Raw genomic sequence first — 20,829 nt, 5'->3', positions numbered from 1 at the left:
TTGCTTGTTCGGTCTCTCTCATTTGAGTGTCACCATGAGGGGCACAGACTCATTGTAATCAGCACTGCATCCCCAATTTCTTTCTTCTTTTTTCTTTTTTTTTTTGTTGTTGTTGTTGTTGTTGCTATTTCTTGGGCCACTCCCGCGGCATATGGAGGTTCCCAGGCTAGGGGTCGAATCAGAGCTGCAGCCACCGGCCTACGCCAGAGCCACAGCAACACGGGATCCGAGCCGCGTCTGCAACCTACACCACAGCTCACGGCAACGCCGGATCGTTAACCCACTGAGCAAGGGCAGGGACCGAACCCGCAACCTCATGGTTCCTAGTCGGATTCGTTAACCACTGCGCCACGATGGGAACTCCCCCAATTTCTAAAGTAGTGCTTGGTATATAGTAAGTGTTCAGTAAATATTTATTGAATAAAGTAATTCATATACATATATCTAAATTTTTTATTTTTATTTTATTTTATTTTATTTTTGCCTTTTAGGGCCCCATCCACAGCATATGGAAGTTCCCAGGTTAGGGGTTGAATTGGAGCTACAGCTGCCAGCCTATGCCACAGCCACAGCAACAAGGGATATGAGCCATGTCTGTGACCTATACCACAGGTCATGGCAATGCCGGATCCCCGACACACTGTGCAAAGCTAGGGATTGAACCCGCAATCTCATGGATCCTAGTTGGGTTTGTTAACCACTGAGCCATGAAGGGAACTCCTAAAATTTTTTTAAATTATGGTTTTAAGCTATATCTATCTCTTTTCAAGTTGTTCTTTTCACTTAAAAAATATTACACATAGGAGTTCCTGTCGTGGCTCAGTGGTTAACAAACCTGACTAGCATCCATGAGGACTCTGGTTTGATCCCTGGCCTTGCTCAATGGGTTAAGGATCCGGCATTGCCATGAGCTGTGGTGTAGGTCGCAGACTTGGCTCAGATTCCGAGTTGCTGTGGCTGTGGAGTAGGACGGTGGCTACAGCTTGGATTGGACCTCTAGCCTGGGAACCTCCATATGCCAAGAGCGGGGCCCTAAAAAGACAAAATATATATATATATTATACACATAAAAAAAAACCACACAGATACCATTCTGTGTCAGTGCGTATAAACCCACATCCTAAGCCAAGATAGCATACCATGTTTTATTGAACCATTTCCCTGCTGAAAGACATTTAGATCATTTCCAGGGGGTTTCGTTTGTTTGCTTTGGTATTACAAATAGTGCTTGAAAGAACTCTCTTTTACATATATTCTTGCACCTTTGGATAAATGTTTTCACAAACTAAGTTCCAAAAGTGGAATTGTTGGTTTATAGTCCTACGTGACTTTAAGGAGAGAACTATGGGCTGGGAGAATGAGTGTGGGCTTCATTTCAGAAGATATGTATTTGAATCCATGGCTTTGCCGTGTGTTTAGCACTCTGTGACATTCAGGGTTCACACATAAGAGAAAATGAGTGTATAAATATCTTACAGAATGCAAAGACCTGCACAAATGGGAAAATTATTAATCAGATTGTGTGGCATGGCAATTAAGAGCACAGGCTCTGGATCCAGACTGCCTGAGTGCTCATGTAAGCCCCACTGTTTGCTGTGTGCCATGGGAAGATTGCTTAACCTTTCTATGCCTCAGAATTGTCAACTTTTTATAAGATGGGGATAACATATTAAATTAAATACGAGGAAAATATTTAGAATACTGAAAAGCACATAGTATATACTATTTAAATACTATTATTGTGATTTATTTAGGACCATATAAAGCATTACTTTATGAAAAACAGAACTAACTACTTCTTGAACTTCTTTTGGTTTTAAAAAAAGTCTTCATGTCTTCATAAATTATAGAAGTCTCTCCCTCTTACCATTTCCTTCCTTTACCTGAGCTTTTTAACCCTTTATTAAACTTGTCACCCTTTTCAACTTTTTCATGTGTCACACAGAATATCCCTCTACATTCCACATGTTACCCAAAAACTGTAAGAAAAAGTAGGAGTTCCCATCGTGGCTGAGTGGTTAATTAATCCAACAAGGAACCATGAGGTTGCAGGCTTGATCCCTGGCCTTGCTCAGTGGGTTAAGGATCTGGCATTGCCGTGAGCTGTGGTGTATGTTGCAGACACGGCTCAGATCCTGCACGGCCTGTGGCTACGGCTCCGATTAGACCCCTAGCCTGGGAACCTCCATATGCCTCAGGAGCGGCCCAAGAAAATGGCAAAAAGACAAAAAAAAAATTTTTTTAATAAAAAAAAATAATTCTCAGTGATTTCTAAGGGGAAAAAAAAAAAAAAACCCGCAATGATATAGTGCTGCTCTGAGAAAAAAAATTTAAAAGCTTCCCGTGTATTGTGCTGCCATGTACCATCACCAAAAAGCAGTGGTTATTATTCATGGTGTATTCATCTTGAAATTCAGATGGAACATTCATGAAAGACAAAGCTCGGCCTTGCTTGACGTCTTTCTGCAGAATTCCCACTGAGCTAAGCTGTGCTAGTGAAGCAGAGCTGTCACAGTGGGTGCGGTTAACCCTCTTTGCCTGGTACGTGTTAAATGACATGAGGCTTCCCAGGAACACAATGGCCATGGCACCAGGGAAAGACAAGGCTATTTACAATGTGATAAACAAGCACTGATTTCTCCTTCTATCTGCTGTGTGGTCATTATCTTTGTATCTTTGAAATCCTGTATCTCTCTTATGCAAGCTCTTTCTTTTCTCTTCTTTTTCCAAGAAGTAATCAGTTTGCCCATTCTTCAAAATCCATTTTGGAGCCAGAGAACACAGCTGCAAGGGTCAAAGTGTGCTGGCCATGAGCTACATCCAAGATTTCCGATATAATTACAACCTTTGTCAAAACAAAGGGTTTTCTATGAACTCTGTTGGATGAAATCTTTTCAGATCAAAGCTTATTCAGCTGTCACTGGTTAAAATTAAGAGTTACAATGAGGGTGTAAAGGTATTGTGATAGTAAATTTTTTTTTGATACAGATAATTTTAATGAAATTTGGCATAGTTAAGACCAAAAAGATAAGGGGGACATTGTCAGTTTACCTTTGGCTCATGCCTTAACAGGCTAGTGAACACAACTTGAAACACAGGTGAATCTTGCTCTGTTCTATGAGATAGTGAAGGGGTCTTCTCAGTATTTAAATATATTAATATAACCAGTTATGGAAATCTAAATATAAAACCAATCTCCCATAGGTTCTGAGAAGGTATTCACCATTTTCCTGAAAAGTTTAACATTCCACATTCAAGTTTAACCATCTCTGTAGAAGGGAAAGTCAGTGATAGTACTTGTTGAACTAGAATTAATATTAAAATTCAAAAAGCTGACCATATTCATTTAGCCACCAACAAATCTTATTTAAATCAGGACCATCCAACAGAAACATTCCATCAGCCATACAGGATCTGAATTCTAGTGTATGAGATCAGTTTAACTATGGTACACATATGTCATGAGACATTTCGGTCTTGTAATAAATAAGGCAGTGGCCAGCTTTTACTCATTAGTAGCTTTTTTGAGATAAGCTATCAAGTCTTCCCTTTCTCCCTTCTAAATGCCAGCAAAGATCATTTTCATTCCAGGGATGTACTTGGAATTCTCCAGGTACTCCATCAGTGTCTCCTCTCCCCAGGTGATGCCTTTGTTCTTGTTGGCATCTGGGTAAGAGAATCCAGGAGCCTGACCTCTCTTCTGCCCAAAGAGACCATGGAGGTTTGGACCAGTCTTGTGCTTGCCTCCCTTTTCTACAGCGTGGCACTGGGCACTCTTCTGAACAAAAATCTTCTTGCCCTGCTCAACATCACCCATTTTAAAATCGTTCCTTCGCCGAGCTCAACAGACAAACCACCACTTGCAGGCCAGATGTCCCGCTTTCTAGTGTGATAGTAAATTTTATCTGTCAAACTTGACTAGATCATGGGATGTCCAGATGTCTGGTTTAACATTATTTCTGGGTGTATCTGAGAAGCTGTTTCTGGAAGAGAATTTAAATCCATAGACTGAGTAAAGCAGATGGTCCTCCCTCAGGTGGGTGGGCATCATGCAATTCACTGAGGGCCTGAATAGAACAAAAGGCAGAGGAAAAGGCAAAGGCTTTGATTCAGCCTTTGAGCTGGCCATCCATCTTGGCACTGCTGTTTCTCAGTCCTGTAGACTCAGGCTGGAATCTGCATCATCAGCAATCTGGTTTTCAGGCCTGCAAACTATTTCATTGGCTTTCTGGGATTTCCAGCTTACAGATGACAAATGTGATACTTCTCAGCCTCCATAATTGCATGAGCCAATACCTTATAATAAATCTATCTATCTATCTATCTATCTATGCATATGTAATCTGTTGGTTCTGTTTCTCTGGAGATCATGACGAATGCAGGTTTCTTTTTCTTTCTTTCTTTCTTTCTTTTTTTTTTTTTTTTTGTCTTTTCTTGGGCTGCTCCCACAGCATATGGAGGTTCCCAGGCTAGGGGTCGAATTGGAGCTGTAGCCCCCAGCCTAAGCCAGAGCCACAGCAACACGGGATCCAAGCCGCGTCTGCGACCTACGCCACAGCTCACGGCAACACTGGATTGTTAACCCACTGAGCAAGGGCAGGGACCAAACCCGCAACCTCATGGTTCCTAGTTGGATTCGTTAACGACTGCGCTGCGATGGGAACTCCGTAATGCAGGTTTCTTGATAGAACTCCTAAATTTATGTCTTGCCACCAATATATGTTTATTAACAGACTCATTTAATTGACACTCAATAAAAATTTTTCAGTGATTTTTCATTGTGGCTCAGTGGGTTAAGAACCCAACTAGTATCCATGAGGATGCAGATTTGATCCCTGCCATCATTCAGTGGGTTAAGGTTCTGGCATTACAGTGAGCTGTGGTGTAGGTCGCAGACGTGGCTCGTGTCTGGGGTGGCTGTGGCTGTGGCATAGGCTAGCAGCTGCAGCTTGGATTCCACCCCTAGCCAGGGAACCTCCATATGCCACAGGTGCAGCCCTAATAAAGCAAAAAATAAATAAATAAATAGCATATAGTATTCTCTTTCCAATTGTGGAGTTTCTGTCCCTTTAAAACCTAGGTTTTGAAAAATTTGAAACTGAGGATCTCAAGACCTTAAAGTCTTTGAGATTAAAAACAAACTTACCTGTAACGATTATTTATTTATTTATTTAGTCTTTTTGGGGCCGCACCTGCAGCATATGGAGGTTCCCAGACTGGAACCTGGGAATTGGAGCTATAGCCTCTGGCCTACTCCACAGCCACAGCAACACCAGATCCCAGCCACGTCTGTGAACTACACCACAGTTCACGGCAATGCCGGATCCTTAATCCACTGAGCAAGGCCAGGGATCTAGCCCGCAACCTTATGGTTCCTAGTCAGAATCGTTTCCACTGCACCGTGAATCTTGACCCTGTCCACTGCTCATTAAAGATGCTATTCTGTTAAACAGAGTCCACCAGTTTTCCTGTCATGCTGACATGTTACCAGTTTTTATAGTTTTCCAAGCATGCTGATCTTCCTGTCTCTGAGCCTTATCTTAAGGGCAAATTGATCACCAAGGAACTTTTACAATAGATGCTGGAATGCATCCTGGCAATGTCTTCAGCAATAAAAATATATGGCTCTATCTGCCCAGAATAGGACTACCCTTCTTTTGAGAAATGCCATTGTTATGGGATTAATGCTTGTGTCCTTCTGTCATTTGAAGTCCCAGTCCCCAATGTGATTGTGTTTGGATGTGGGGCTTTTGGTTGTAATTAGGTCAAGAGGGTGGAACCTTTATGAATGGGATTAGTAAGTACCTTTAAAAGAAGAGGACAGATAAAAACTCTTACCAAAGTGAGTATAGAGGGAACATACTTTAACATAATCAAAGCCATTAATGACAAACCCACAGCGAATATAATACTCAATGAAGAAAAACTGAAAGCCTTTCCACTGAAATCTGGAACCAGACAAGGATGTCTACTCTCACCACTGTTATTCAACATAGTACTGAAAATCCTAGCCACAGCGATCAGACAAACAAAAGAAATAAAAGGCATCCAAATAGGAAGAGAAGAGGTAAAACTGTCACTGTATGCAGATGACATGATGCTATATATACCAAACCCTAAGGACTCAACCCCAAAACTAATTGAACTGATCAACAAACTCAGCAAAATATCAGGATGTAAGATTAACATTCAGAAATCCATCGCATTTCTGTATACTAACAATGAAATATTAGAAAAGGAATACAAAAATATAATACCTTTTAAAATTGCACCTCACAAAATCAGATACTTGGGAATACACCAGACCAAGGAGGTAAAGGGCTTATATGCTGAGAACTATAAAACTTTAATCAAAGAAACTAAGAAAGATATAAAGAAATGGAAAGATAGTCCATGCTCCTGTGTTGGAAAAATTAATATTGTAACAAGTGCTATACTACCCAAAGCAATCTACAGATTCAATGCAATCCCTATCAAATTACCCATGACATTTTTCACAGAACTAGAACAAACAATCCAAACATTTATATGGAACCACCAAAGACCCAGGATTGCTACAGCAATTCTGAAGAACAAAAAACCAAGCAGGAGGCATAACTCTCCCAGACTACAAGCAATATTACAAAGCCACAGTCATCAAGACAGTGTGGTACTGGTACCAAAACAGATATATAGACCAATGGAAGAGAATAGAGAACCCAGAAATAAACCCAGACACCTATGGTCAATTAATCTTTGCCAAAGGAGGCAAGAACATAAAATGGGGAAAAGACAGTCTTTTCAGCAAGCATTACTGGGAAACCTGGACAGCTGCATGTAAATCAATGAAACTAGAACACACCATCACACCGTGCACAAAAATAAACTCAAAATGGCTTAAAGACTTAAATATAAGACAAGACAGCATCAAACTCCTAGAAGAGAACATAGGCAAAACATTCTCTGACATCAACTTCATGAATATTTTCTCAGGTCAATCTCCCAAAGCAACAGAAATGAAGCAAAAATAAACCAGTGGGACCTAATCAAACTGACAAGCTTTTGCACAGCAAAGGAAACCAAAAAGACAACTTACAGAATGGGAGAAAATAGTTTCAAATGATACAACTGACAAGGGCTTAATCCCTAGAATATACAAACAACTTAGACAACTCAACAGCAAAAACGCCAAAAACCCAATTAAAAAATGGCCAAAAGACCTGAATAGACAGTTCTCCGAGGAAGATGTACAGATGGCCAACAAGCACATGAAAAAATGCTCAACATCCCTGATTATTAAAGAAATGCAAATCAAAACTACTATGAAAGGGAGTTCCCGTCGTGGCGCAGTGGTTAACGAATCCAACTAGGAACCATGAGGTTGCAGGTTCGGTCCCTGGCCTTGCTCAGTGGGTTAATGATCCAGCGTTGCCGTGAGCTGTGGTGTAGGTCGCAGACGTGGCTTGGATCCTGCGTTGCTGTGGCTCTGGCTTAGGCTGGGGGCTACAGCTCTGATTCGACCCCTAGCCTGGGAACCTCCATAAGCTGTGGGAGCAGCCCAAAGAAATAGCAAAAAAAGACAAAAAAAAAAAAAAACCAAAAAAAAACAAAACTACCATGAAATACCACCTCACATGAGTCAGAATGGCCATCATTAATAAGTCCACAAATAACAAGTGCTGGAGGGGGTGTGGAGAAAAGGGAACCCTCCTACACTGTTGGTGGGAATGTAAGCTGGTACAACCACTATGGAGATAAGTATGGAGATACCTTAGAAATCTGTACATAGAACTACCATATGACCCAGCAATCCCACTCTTGCGCATGTATCAGGACAAAACTTTCCTTAAAAAAGACACATGGCACCCGCATGTTCATTGCAGCTCTATTCACAACAACCAAGACATGGAAACAACCCAAATATCCATAAACAGATGATTGGATTAGGAAGATGTGGTATATATACACAGTGGAATACTACTCAGCCATAAAAAAAGAATGAAATAATACCATTTGCAGCAACATGGATGGAACTAGAGACTCTCATCCTGAGTGAAGTCAGTCAGAAAGAGAAAGACAAATACCATATGATATCACTTATATCTGGAATCTAATATAAGGCACAAATGAACCTTTCCACAGAAAAGAAAATCATGGACTTGCAGAATAGACTTGTGGTTGCCGAGGGGGAGGTGGGGGGAGTGGGGTGGTTAGGGAGCTTGGGGTTGATAGATACAAACTATTGCCTTTGGAATGGATTAACAATGAGATCCTGCTGTGTAGCACTGGGAACTACGTCTAGTCACTTATGATGGAGCATGATAATGTGTGAAAATAGAATGTGTACCTGGGTCACCATGCTGTACAGTAGAAAAAAAAATTGTATCGGGGAAATAACTATTAAAAAATAATAGTAATTAAAAAAAATAAAAGATGAGGACAGGATTTTCTGTTGTGGCTCAGCAGAAATGAATCTGACTAGCATCCATGAGGACACAGGTTCGATCCCTGGCCTTGCTCAGTGGGTTAAGGATCTGGCGTTGCTGGGAGCTGTGGTCACAGATGAGGCTGTGCCTGTGGCTGTGGTGTAGGCCGGCAGCCACAGCTCCAATTTGACCCCTAGCCTGGTTACTTCCATATGCCATGATGTGGCCCTAAAAAGACAAAAAAAAAAAAAAAGAAAGAAAAAAAAAGAGGGCAGAGGAGTTCCTGCTATGGTGCAGTGGGTCAACTGTGGTGTAGGTTACAGTTCCTGCTCAGATTCCATCCCTAGCATAGGAACTTCCATATGTGGGGGTGGGGGGGTGGGGGGAGAAGATGCCAGAAAACTGGCTCATTCTCTTTCCACTGTGTGAGGATACAAGAAGATGCTGGCAGTCTGCAACCTGGAAAACGGCTGTCACCAGAACCTGCCATGCTGGCACCCTGATATCAGACTTCTAGTCTCCAGGACCATGAGGAACAAATTTCTATTGTTTATAAGTCCTCTAGTCTATGGGGTTTTGTTACTAAGACAGCCATTTCCTCAACTCCATACTGCATGGAGTGGTATAGGGATGCTAATCATAAGACCTCACACATCTTGGCCATGGGGATTGGTCCCTGATCCAGCCAAGCCAATCAGAATCCTTCTCTAGGACTTTCCTAGCTGGAGATTGCAGGGGAAAGACTTTCCTGTCAGGAAGAGGTAATAATGTAAGCATGGAGCTGCATGAGGCTATAGCAGGGAGTTCAAGGAGTAAACTTTCAAAGAGAAATACAAGTGGTGGCAGAATCAGCCATTCTTGGCCACATCTAAGACCTTAAGGCCAGATCAGACCACTCTTCCTGTTTTTTGGTGCTTTGGGCCAATAACTCTCCATCTTATGCTTTAGTTACTTCAGACTAGATTTCTGGATTACTGGTGTGGACTGATACTGGTAGTTTTGTAGAAGATGCAAATTCTTCACATTGTTATTTTTTTCTTTTCTTTTCTGGTCTATCAGAGGATATTGAATATACAATAGACCCTGTTGTTTATCCATTCTATACATAACAGTCTTCATCTTCTAGCCCCAAACACCCGCTCTAACCCTCCCCCTTCCTTCCTTTCCCTTGGCAACCACATATCTGTTCTCTGGATTTATAAGTCTGTTTCTGTTTCATAGATAGGTTCATTTGTGTCATAGTTTAGATTCCACAAATAAGTGATATCATATTGTATTTGTCTTTGTCTTATTTCGTTTAGTATGATAATCTCTAGGTCCATCCACATAGCTGCCTAATGGCATTATTTCATTCTTTTTATAGCTGAGTAATATTCCATTCATATCATATTTTCTTTACCCATTCACACATGATCATTTTTTGTATCAATCTTCAATAAAAGTTGAGGGCACATTAAACTTAAAAATGCTTGTGGCAATGACATTTATCAGTTTTCTGGAGTTCCCATTGTGGCGCAGTGGTTAACAAATCCGACTAGGAACCATGAGGTTGCGGGTTCAATCCCTGCCCTTGCTCCGTGGGTTAACGATCCAGCGTTGCCATGAGCTGTGGTGTAGGTTGCAGACGCAGCTCGGATCCCACGTTGCTGTGGCTCTGGCGTAGGCTGGCGGCTACAGGTCTGATTAGACCCCTAGCCTGGGAACCTCCATATGCTGCGGGAGCAGCCCAAGAAATGGCAAAAAGACAAAAAAAAAAAAAAAAATTATCAGTTTTCTGATTGCTAAAGGTATACATATTATAAAATATGTTTATGAAAACTAGGACAGTGTAGAAAATATTTCAGATTTTTGTCTATATGTATATAAGTACATATAATGATATTTTATAAAAATGGATCAGACTCTGCATTGAATCAGTCTTATAGCAAGCATCTTCCACTTCCTATTATATTTTGGATATCATTATATATCTGTTCATGTAAATATGCTTGGTGCTTGGTGGTATTTAAATGTTTATATTCAAAATATGTCCTCCTAAATGAATGCCATCAGTAATGGTGGTCAGTAAGAGTGTGTGTTATCTCATTGATGGAATTCTGGCTTAGAGCCAGGAGACCTGTGCAGTTGGTTTTTGTGTGCAGATAGATTTGCAAGAAGTTGAATGGCTCATATTTTACCTCTATATCAGGCTATTGGCAGTATTTCAAGTACTTTTTTGATTCAGGGTTGAACCATGGGGAAGAGCTATCAAGCATTTGCCTGTTAATCGGCAAGGTGACCTTATAATGTGGACAATACAGGGAAAACAGCAAAACCTGCTCTCTGGACTCAGCTTCATAATAAAGAGTTATGGAAAGAATAACAGGAACTAACACAACTGCAACTTTGCAACTTTTCTTTTTTTTTGTCTGTACCCACACTGGTGGAATTCCCAGGCTAGGTATTGAACCTGTGCCACAGTGACAATGACAGATCCTTAACCCACTGCTCCACAAGAGAACTCCAATAGCAACTTTTTATTGAGCACTTAACAGGTAACAGGAATACTGGCTAAGCACTTGACATTAAGTGGCTTATAATGCTCACAGTAACTAAAATCATCATTACCTTTAGTAATTAAATTGAAGCTCTTGCCCATGTCAGACAGATCGGAAGTGGCAGTGCTGATATTTGACCTTGAGCTAAATAACTCTAAAGCCTGTGTTCCTTAGCACTGTTTATTCTGCTCTCCAGTTTGCCATCCCCTGCACACACTGATTTGGGACATTTATCCATCTTTACCTCAAGACTCAGATTTTGAAAGCAAACATTTTTGGCGGAAAGGCCATGCCTGAAGCATGTGGAAGGTCCCTGGCCAGGGATTGAACCCACACTACAGCAGCAACTCAAGCCACTGAAGTGACAATGCTGGGTCTTTAACCTGCTGCCCCACAAGAGAACTCCTTGATATGTAAACTTTCATGTTGTTGGGAAAGTTTGTGGAAGTTTTACTAGTGCTTTTGTTGTTTGTTTTAAAATAAATTTAAAGGAGAATATTACAATATCCTCTTGATTGTTACAACCTGATGCAAGTAATAGTTGGAGGTTTATTGTTTGAGGTTCTATTCCCTGACTACTTCAACATTTGCTAAATCGGACTTATGGAAATAATATACATTAGAAAGAATATAGTTATTTGCAGTAACGAAATTAAAATTAGTTATAAACAGCACCAAGTAATTTATAAGGAAACTCAATATAAAATTACTTTAGGAAAATCAGGGTAAGTTTTTTTTTTTTTTTTTTTTTTTTTGCTTTTTAGGGCCGTACCCGTGGCATATGGAGATTCCCAGGCTAGTGGTCTAATTGTGGCTACAGCTGCTGGCCTACAGATCCAAGCCCCATCTTTGGCCTACACCATAGCTCATGGCAATACTGGATCCTTAACCCACTGAATGAGGCCAGGGATCGAACCTGATTTCTCATGGTTCCCAGGTTAAGTATTAATTTCCTTTTGCTGGAGTTCCTTTTGTGGCTCAGTGGTTGACGAAACCAACTAGCATCCATGAGGACTCGGGTTCGATCCCTGGCCTCGCTCAGTGGGTTAAGGATCCAGTGTTGCCCTGAGCTGTGGTGTAGGTTGCAGATGCAGCTCGGATCCCATGTTGTTGTGGCTGTGGTGTAGGCCAGCAGCTATAGCTCAATTCAACCCCTAGCCTGGGAACATCCATATGCCACGAGTGTGGCCCTAAAAAGCAAAAAAAAAAAAAAAAAAAGAAAAAGAAAAAATTTCCTTTGCTGCTGTAACAAATTATCACAGACCTAGTGGCTTAAAACAACACAGATTTGGAGTTCCCGTCGTGGCTCAGCAGTTAATGAACTTAACTAGTAACCATGAGAATGCGGGTTTGATCCTTGGCCTGGCTGTGGTGTAGGTCCCAGACGCGGCTCGGATCCGCATTTCTGTGACTGTGGCATAGGCTGACAGTTCCAGCTCTGATTGGACCCCTAGCCTGAGAACCTCCTGTGCCACAGGTTGCAGCCCTAAAAAGACAAAAAAAAAAAAAAAAACCCACGGATTTATTATTTTACATTTTGAAAGACATGAGTCCAAAATGGGTCTTATGAGGCTAAAATCAAAGTGTCATCAGAGTCGTGTTCCTTTGGGAAGCTCTAGGGGAGAATCTGTTTCCTTGCCTTTTCTCGTTTCTAAAGGCTATCTGCATGTCTGGCTTGTGGCCTCCATCACTCCCATCTCTGCTTCCATCCTCACATCTCTGACTCTTGACTCTCCTGCCTCCCCTGGTCCTTTCTTCCTTACTTCCCTTCCCCCCTCCCTCCTTTCTTTCTTTCTTTCTCTCTTTCTTTACTGTTATAAAATCTAGGGGTTTTTTAATTTATTTTTTTAATGGTGGTAAAATGCATGTACATAAAATTTATCATCTTAACCATTTTAAAGGTACAGTTCAGTATTATTAAATACATTCACATTAAATACTTGCACATTGGTCGTGCAACCAATTTCCAGAACTTTTTCATCTTGCAAAACTGAAACTCTACACTGTTTAAACAACAACTCCTCATTTCCCCTTCCCCCTAAGCTCTGGCAACCACAGTTCTACTTTTTGTTTCGATGAATTTGACTACTCTAGATACCTCATAGAAATGGTATCATACAGTGTTCTTTTGTGTCTGGTTTATTTCACTTAGCATAATGTCTTGAAGGTTCATCCATATCAGAGCATATGTCAGAATTTCTTTCCTTTTTAAAACTGAATAATATTCCTCTGTATGTATAGATCACATTTTGTTTAACCATTCAGCTGTTGATGGACACTCAAGTTGCTTCCACCTTTTGGATGTTGTAAATAATACTGCTATAAATATGGGTATACAGACATCTCTCCAAGACCCTGCTTTCAGTTCTTTCAGGTATATGCCCAGAAGTGGAATTGTTGGATCATATGAAAATTCTGGGGTTTGTTTTTATTGGTTTTTTTTTTTTTTTTTTTTGAGGAAACTCCATATTGTTTTCCATAGCAGCCATACCATTTTACATTCCCCAAAATAGGGCACCAGGCTTCTAGTTTCTCCACATTCTTAGCAACACTTTTTGTTTTCTGTTTTGATTTAGTTTTTATTTTTCTTTAGGAGTAGCAGTCCTCATGGGTGTGAAATGATAGCCTCTTGTTTACATTTGTGGTTTTGATTTACATTTCTCTAATGATTGGTGATGTTGAGCATCTTTTCATATGCTTGTTGGCCATCCTGCCTCCCCTTTACAGACCCTTTAAGATCCTGAACTTAATCCTTCCCTGTATAGTACCTTTTGCTATGTTAAGTAACATACACAGGTTTCAGAGTTTAGAACATAGATTTCTTTGTGGGGCAAAGGGAGTCATTATTCTGTCTACCACGGGTGACTGCTTTACTGCCAAAACCAAGGGAATAAAAAAGCTGAAGAATAGATGTTTCATTGCTGATTTCAGATACAAAAAAGAAAAAATTTAAGATCAGTGACCTTTGAGACAGCTTTTTGTAAAGTAGAAAGACTACAACTCATAATTAGTTATTAATATTATTTATGTTAACTACTAATCAGAAATTATGTTTACTTTTATCTGTTTCTTCCCAAAGGAGCTATTCTGTTTAAATTACCTAGAGTTTTCATAAGTTTAGGTTATAGTAAAAACTATGCAGTCCTAGGCTAGTATGGCAGCTCTACTTTATGCAGCATTCAGGATCCAGGCTCCTTTCAGCTTGCTGTTCTACCATCCCTAGGGTGGAGTGCTGGTCCTTGTGGTCTAGGCAGCATCCACATTCCAGGAAGCAATATGGAGGGAAGGAAAAATGCATGTGATATCAATATAAAGCAAGGAAAAAGATAGAGGGGACATTACAATAAGTTATATATGTCTAAACTATGGTGTTGAATGTAAGGATGGATCACTTGTATTTGGGTCCAAAGAATATTTGCAACAATTGAAGGAGTTGAGGTGAGGGGGTGGGATTGTGGTCCATTAATAGACAGGAAAAGGCAGTGGCAATCCTAGGCCTAAGGAAATGGTTGTTTGTCTCTGCTGTTGAGAGAGAAAATTTGAAGTCTATTTAGGACAAACATAGTTTTAAGATTTACAATTTTCTCAAGGTATAGGTATCCATCAGATTTTGGAAAAGAAGAAAGATTATTCTTCCTCCAACACAGGAGAACGTGCCAAGAAAATAGGTGACATAGAAGAAACACCGAGTAAAGAAACATTGAAGGAGCTTTATCTAACTTTAGATAATGCAATATGACTCTGCAGAGAGTAAGACAGCAGGTGGAGGCACAAGTGTTTCAGACCTGGGGAGCTAGGAGGTTTACCAGGACGTGGGAAGTGTAGGGAGGCAATGAGAGATTCATAGCTGATTGTATGTGAAGCACCCACTTGAAAGGTGGCCTTAGCTCTAAAGGAGCAGTTCCAGCATGAGACTCCCTCAATGCATGAGAAGGAAAATCAGTGCAAAGGAGAGGTCCATGGAAGGAGCAACAGAAGGGCATTCTGAAAGCCTGACCCAGAGTTTGTAGCTATTACATTAAATCACCTATTTGGGGGCATATCAAACACTTTTAGCCAGAAAATATAGTCAGTGACCAGAATAAAGCACCACAGTATGTTGGTGTATTCCTGTTTCTTACTTTATGAACTTGAAGAATGTTAGAGTTAGCACATGTGAAAATGAAGGGACTTTTTTTTTTTTTGGCTGTGCCCATGGCATGTGGAAGCTCCTGGCCAGGGATCTAACCCAAGCCACAGCAGTGACAATGCCACATCCTTAGCCACTAGGCCACCAGGGAACTCCATGAAGGAACTGTTATTCAAGAAATGTAAAGTTGGTTTAATGTTGGAGATGGGTTATTGTAATACATCACATAAAGAAATAGATTGGTGTTCCCCTGGTGGTGCAGCAGGTTAAGGATCTGGCATTATCACTGCTGTGGCTCAGGTTGCTGTTGTGATGCTGGTTCAATCCCTGGCACCAGAACTTTTGCATACCACAGGTACAGCCAAAAAGAAAAAAAAGTTTTTTAAAAAAGAAATAGGTAATAGATAAAGGAGGAGATGTGCATATAAAAGACACTAAAAAGATATTTGATAAAATTGCACACCGATTTTTTTTTTTTTTTTTAGCTGTGTCTGTGGCATGTGGAAGTTCCCAGGCCAGGGAAGGAACTCACCCCACAGCAACCCAAGCTGCTGCAGTGACAATGCCAGATCCTTAACTTGCTGCACAAGAGAACTCCTGCACACCCATTCTTTATTTAAAAAAAAGAAACTTGACAAATTAGCAATGACTTCTAGGAATTTGTTTGACAGAAATAGTCACACATGTACTCAAAGATATACATATGATGATATTTAAATAGACTTAAAGGGAAAATGACTAGAAACATGTAGGCAAAATTATGCTCATTTGCAGGCAGAATAATTTTCTATCTAGAAAATTCAGGAAAATAAAGTACAAAATTATCTTTCTTACAAAATAACAAATAACCATATAGAGTTATAGAATAGGAGAAGTTTCCATTCACACTAACTCCCTGTATTAGTTTGCTAGAGCTGCCACAACAAAATACTACAGATTGGGTGTCTTAAATAACAGAAATTTATTTCTCACAGTTCTGGAGACTAGAGATCCAAGATCAAGGAGTCAGCAAGTTTGGTTTCTAGTAAAGCCTCTCTCCTGGTTTTGCAGGTGGCCATCTTCTCTCTCTGCACACACATCCCTGGTGGACCTTTGTATATCCCAACCTCCTCTTTTTACAGGGATACCAGCAGATATTCTAGGGCCCACCCTAACGACTTCATTTTAACTTAATCATCTCTTTAAAGGGCCTATCACATTCTGAGATACTGAGGGTCAGGACTTCAACCTATGAATGGGGGGAGTATAATGCAGTCCATAAAATCCCCAGAAAATATATAATACTCAAGTAAAACTCTAAGAAGATATAGGAACCACCTAAAGAAAGACAGCTAAATCATGAAGTTTTGTTGGAAGACATAAAAGAACACTTGAACAAATGGAGACACACAGCATGTTCTTAGTGGGAAATTCTCAGTATTATAAAGTGCCAATTTATTCCAAATTAAATCAATAGGTATAACACAATTCAAACAAGATAAAATATCAATTCTCTCCAACTTTCTTTTTTTTTATTTACATTTGTTTTATTTAAGTTTAATGTTAATCCATGCTGATTTTCAGTAAGAACAATACAGATTCTGTATCTGGTCTCCAGTCAGATATCTAGTAGTACAAATTAGCTTCACGTTACACATACTGAACAAAAGAGGTTGAGCAAGTGAAGGAGGGGAAAGGCAGGGCCCAGGGAAGAGGGAAGGAAAAGAAACAAAGAATTGAACAGAAATGCAGGCTTTTCCATACCACCTTCAATGCTAACCTGCTTTAGAGGGAGAGTAAAAATAGGCAAGAATGAGCAGCCACGGGTTCTTGAACTGTTACCAACACCATGCTTTTCAGAAATATTTCAGCAGAGTTTGAAACACTTTTTACAAGCAAAACCATTACAACAAACTCTAAACAATTGAATCTTTAACTGCCTCAAGCTAAAACCCAATTAATTTTAAACCCTGGTATAAAGTTCAATTTAAACAATTAGAAGAAGGAAAAATGATATCACATACATCTCTATAGTGTCAATAACATTTTTCTTAGATGCTTGCATCACCTAGAAGTCTAACGGCTTTCGAATGTAATTTCCATTTCTTATGGTGATCTTGCCACATCTAGCAGGAGACGATACAGTAATGCTGGAAAAGCCTCTTCAGTCCTGTTAGTGTCTTAAAGAACCTAAAAGCTGGGATCAGTAAAATCCACAGAAATTCAGTCTTGCCTTTAAGAACTTTTGAAAACTATTAAAAAAAAAAAAAAACCAACAGGGCAGGAACCTAAATTCTGAGACCAAAAATAAAAGTCAGATTTGGTGGTCCTCAGTGACAATGGGGGAATTTCCAAGAGGGGTGAGAATGGGAAGGTGTGGGGTGGTCAGAGATGGTTTCTCTTGGTTTCTCTTGGCTTTTATGTCTCACCAATTTTCAGTCATCTTCCACATCCTTCAGTGCTTCTTTATTCTGCTCTTCACCATCACCCTCCATGTCTGAAGTCCATAGTGTCAGATTATCATGTGACAACTGCAAGATAAGTGTAGAGTCCTTATAGCTTTTTCTACTCAGCATATCCAGTTCTGCAATTGCATCATCAAAAGCTGCTTTTGCAAACCTGCAGGCACGGCCAGGGGAATTAAGAATTTCATAGTAGAATACTGAAAAATTGAGAGCAAGACCTCAGCGAATAGGAGGTGTTGGTGGAAGTTCTGTCATTGCAATATCACTAGCAGCTTTATAAGCCACTAGGCTGTTCTCTGCAGCCTCCTTCCTATTGTTTGCTGTGGCAAATTCAGCCAGATACCTGTGGTAGTCCCTTTTCATTTTATTATAGAAAGCCTTGGACTCGCCAGTGTTAGCTGCTGGAACGAGGTGTTTGTCCAGTACATCCAGAATGTCACAACAGATTAATTTTAGCTCAGTGTCAACCACTTGCCAATATTCTGAAATCATTTTTAGTTTGTCTTCTCCCTTGTTTTCTTCTTTCTGTTCAATGCTGCTGATTATTCTCCAGGAAGCTCTTCTAGCTCCAATCACATTTTTATATGCAACAGATAGGATGTTTCTTTCTTCAGCTGTCAACTCCACGTCCATCCCTGCTACTTTCTTCATTGATTCCACCATTTTCTCATATGGCTCAGCCTGCTCGGCCAGCTTCACCTGGTACACCAGATCCTCCCCATCATCCATTGCGGCAGCGGCTCCGGCAGGGTCTGCATGTCAGATGGAAGCATATAGCCTCTCAAACTTTCTCTTTTCTTTTCCATATTTGTTCTATTTTCAATGATAAATTATTTCTGATGGGCATACTACCATCAGTTCAGATCCATCATCTTTCACCCCAAGTCAATTTTCTTAACCGCCCCATACTTAGCAGAAATTATCCCCCCACCAATAACCTAGGATTAAAACCTCTGGTTTATCTTTGGAAATTCTCTCCTCTAAGTTCACCTACAGTCAATGAGTTCTGTATAGCCATTCCTGTTGAAGTTAAACCTGCTTTTCCAGTTTCATTACTATCTGCCTTCCTTTCCTCATATTTGGATTCTAACTCTGCACAACCACATTATCTAGATTAATCTTTCTAATGGAAACAAAGGTAAATTTGTAGATAAATGATATATTGACATGGAAGGATAGCTATAACATATTGAGCAAGTTTACAGATATTATATTCAATGTCTCTACTGTGACTTTGGGCAAGTTAGTTTATCACCGTGCCTCTGTTTATTTGTCTGTAAGATGTGGATAACATTACTTAGGTCATTGAATTGTTACGAAAAGTGAGTTAATTTTAAAGCACTTGGAACAGTAAGTGCTTTCTATGTATTTGTTAAAATAATAAATACCTTTCTCATTGTTTTACTTGGAATTTAAAGTGCTCACTTTGAGAAAAACTCATTCCTTGGGGTTTAGGCATTATATGCCCTTTTCTTTTTTTTTTAAATTTTTTGCTTTTGCTTTTTTAGGGATGTACCTGTGGCATATGGAGTTCCCAGGCCAGGGATCAGATCCGAGATACAGTTGTGACCTAAGCTGCTGCTGCGGAACTCTGGATCCTTAACCCACTGTGCCAGGCCAGGGATCGAACCTGTGTCCCAGCGCTCCCAAGACACTGCCGATCCCGTCGCACCAGGAGGAACTCCTGTATGCCCTTTTCAAATGATTACATTCAGAAATACTTGACCAATATTTTATCAATGAACACATGTTTTTTTTTTAAAAATTAATAGGAAAAGATTGAATGCAACCTATGTATTTGTCAGTAGAAAAAATAATGTTTTATACAGGATGAAGTCCTACTATGAAAAACTATGGAGACAAAGGCAAATTTGTAGATAAATGATATATTGACATGGAAGGATGGCTACAACATATTGAGCAAAAAAAGTAACTTTAAAAATAGAAAAGCAGGGAATTCCCTTTGTGGCTCAGCGGTTAAGGAATCTGACTAGGATCCATGAAGTTGCAGGTTTGATCCCTGGCCTCACTCAGTGGGTTAAGGATCTGGCATTGCTGTGAGCTATGGTGTAGGTTGCAGACTCTGGGACCTGGTGTTGCTGTGGCTGTGGTATAAGCTGGCAGCTACAGCTCCAATTCGACCCCTAGCCTGGGAATCTCCAAATGCCATGGCTACAGCCCTAAAAACACCAAAAAAAAAAAAGAAAAAAAAAAGGTTCTTTTACCTTTAATGTTCAGGTTTTTATCTGAACTGAATGAAAATAGTTTGGGTTTGGTGAGGAGTCGAATGTTAGGATTTGCCTTCAAAACTTCTGTCCTGCTAGATAGCTTTAAGCACCTGGCAGATTAGTCTCAAATATTAGTCTTTTTTACCGGAGAAACAGGCATCCTCGACCATTACTTTATCCTGCAGGTCATCGAAAGACCATTAATGTAATTACCTGGGAAATTCTAATTTAATGAAACACAAAACCTTCCATCTTAAGTGTTGATGAAGATTAAGGGAGTAGTTACCCTTTTCAACAAACAAATCTCAGACTCTGAGGCAAAGAAAAATCTTGTAGAAAGACTGAATTTTCTACCTTTTTTTTTTTTTTTTTCGGCCGCATCCACGGCATATGGAGGTTCCCAGGCTAGGGGTCCAATCAGAGCTACAGCTGCCAACCTCCACCACAGCTCCCAGCAACGCCGGATCCTTAACCCACTGAAGGAGACCAGGGATCGAACCCGCAACCTCATGGTTTCTAGTCCGTTTCCACTGCACCACAATGGGAACTCCGAATTTTCTCAACTTTTTGATAATGACTTCCACTATCAAGAACAAACTCAGGGAATTGTAAATAAAATCCTTTCTTCAAGAATTCTATATGCCCAGTCCCAAAGGGTTTGAGGTTTGTAAATAAAAGGTGGCCCACTATAAGGCAGGTCAATAGTAAACAATCTCAAAAAAATGAATTACAGGGTCCATTTTAGGCACCTGTCTTGCCTACAAAAACAGCCTGTTGGTTTTCATTTCTCATCAGTGGGCCTCAGGAAACTAGGCCCTAGACACCACCTGGTGACGCTGTCTCACAGGTGCTGCAATTAGAAAGGCTGAGCAGTCGCCTTTAAGAAGCTGACTCACGTGGATGCTGTGTTGTGTGCTCTCAGCTGGGAAGGGGGTGGATCCTAGGTCTCTCCACATTGGCCACCTCGAGAGAGGGGGCCGAGTTAGTCCATTTGATTGGCTGTACGAGTCCAGGATGTTGGGTCAGGGGCGGAGCGAGTTGCCGGGAGTTAGCCAGGGATCTGCGCCTTCTGGGGGGGGTGGGCCA

The 20,829-nt window shown here is 40.4% G+C and overlaps 2 pseudogenes; both read right to left on the bottom strand.

Annotated features, from left to right (window-relative positions):
• Positions 1-3,211: 3,211 nt before the first annotated feature.
• On the bottom strand, positions 3,212-3,849 carry LOC100621347 (cytochrome c pseudogene; annotated as a pseudogene).
• Positions 3,850-17,339: 13,490 nt separating this feature from the next.
• Positions 17,340-18,271, bottom strand: LOC100621247 (14-3-3 protein epsilon pseudogene; annotated as a pseudogene).
• Positions 18,272-20,829: the final 2,558 nt, after the last annotated feature.

The sequence above is a fragment of the Sus scrofa genome, chromosome 3 (genome assembly GCF_054392235.1).
Source record: "Sus scrofa isolate SSC_HxYL_T2T_F1_AM1 chromosome 3, Sscrofa_HxYL_maternal_Yorkshire_Landrace_v2.0, whole genome shotgun sequence".
Lineage (NCBI taxonomy): Eukaryota > Metazoa > Chordata > Mammalia > Artiodactyla > Suidae > Sus > Sus scrofa.
This window is presented reverse-complemented; position numbering and strand designations above follow the sequence as displayed.